Below are 1,318 nucleotides of genomic sequence, written 5' to 3'. Positions count from 1 at the left end.
ATAAAGGCTTTAAAAATGGCCCACATTAAAAAAAAAAAAAGACTTCTGCATTTATGTTTTTCCATTATTTTCTAAAGCAATGAATATCAAACACCTTGAATATCTACATGGGGAAAGAGCAAAATGTACCAGGAACTATGAGGGAGTATACCAGTTATCATATTAAAATATTGTCATATATAAAAGCATCATAATACCAATTCCAGTGAGTAAAATTATGGTACAAACTAGAGTACAATAAGAAGATTGAAAAATATTTCAGTCATTCAGACCAAACTGTGTCTTTAATTTCCCTTCAGAATCAACTGTTTTCAGAATTATGAAAATACTTCCCTAATCAATCAAACCTTCTACACTGTTACTCTTAATCCTCATCTACAGTTAGAGAGGTAACAGAATGTCTGTGCCCTGCAGCCTAAGCTTTCCAAGAGGCACTGCCGGGGCCCCAGCAGGTTTGGGCACAGGCTGCAGGTGCCTGGGGAGCACTGTGTGCTCACTGCACAGAGGTAGGTGGCTGAGTCGCTGGGCTTGGAGTCTCTGATATGCAGGGAGACATGCTTGTTGGTTTTATTGGACTGTGCTGTAAATTTTCCTTCCTCTTTGTTGTTGTTGGCATACACATACAGCAGAAACTCAGGGCCTTTCCCAAGGTACTGTCTGTACCATGTGAAGTACTGAGAATTGCTGTCAGAATAAGTGCAGCCGAGAGACGCGGCGGCTCCCTCTGGGACAGGCAGAGATGCAGGACTCTGCTCCACTGTGTTCTGCTGGCTGCTCACCGCTGTGCAAAGAGACAGTGAATGCTCAATCAGAGAAGGTGAGTTAGGTGGTGATGCTTCCTCTGCAGAATTCAAGTTATCTCTTCACAGGCCTCTCACCTCTACCATCCCTTATTTAAGGGAAATAGTGTTCATGTTTCTCCATGAGCCTAGAAGGGACAATGACTCCAAATAGTGTTTTTTATGGTCTCATAGAAATGCCCCAAACTTACAGATCAACTGAAGCCACAGGATCACTAATAAAACTCTTGAGGATTTCATCATTCTTTCCTCCTCTGGTTCACTGAGGATTCAAATTTTAAGCCCTAAAAAAAAAAAAAAAAAAAAGAGTTGAGCTCAGACATTTCAATTCTTCTGCTTTAGAAATCATAAAAAGAGCCTGTTCAGTCAAAGACAAAAGAGACTTTTTTCATTACCCATGCAACACACCACCGAGCTCCTCCTCTCTCCTCCCACTTTCTCCCCCGGCCCCCCACCCCCTCTATCTCACACACACACAGGAAGGAATACATGAGCAGGGTCCCTGAGAAGACACTGCC

General features: G+C 42.6%; 1 long non-coding RNA gene across 1 annotated transcript; it reads right to left on the bottom strand.

The window, feature by feature from the left end:
• Nucleotides 1-521: 521 nt before the first annotated feature.
• Nucleotides 522-1,109, bottom strand: LOC147365057 (uncharacterized). The gene is made up of 2 exons (XR_015135122.1): nt 992-1,109; nt 522-781 (listed from the first exon to the last, which is right to left on the bottom strand). It is a non-coding gene; the product is annotated as an uncharacterized LOC147365057 (long non-coding RNA).
• Between the last annotated feature and the right edge of the window lie 209 nt (nt 1,110-1,318).

Source organism: Bos grunniens, chromosome 10, assembly GCF_055505025.1.
Source record: "Bos grunniens cultivar Pamir isolate PY7600 chromosome 10, Bosgru_T2T1.0, whole genome shotgun sequence".
NCBI classification, from domain to species: Eukaryota; Metazoa; Chordata; class Mammalia; order Artiodactyla; family Bovidae; genus Bos; species Bos grunniens.
The sequence above is the reverse complement of the archived record's forward strand: the minus strand, read 5'-3'. Positions and strand labels throughout refer to the sequence as shown.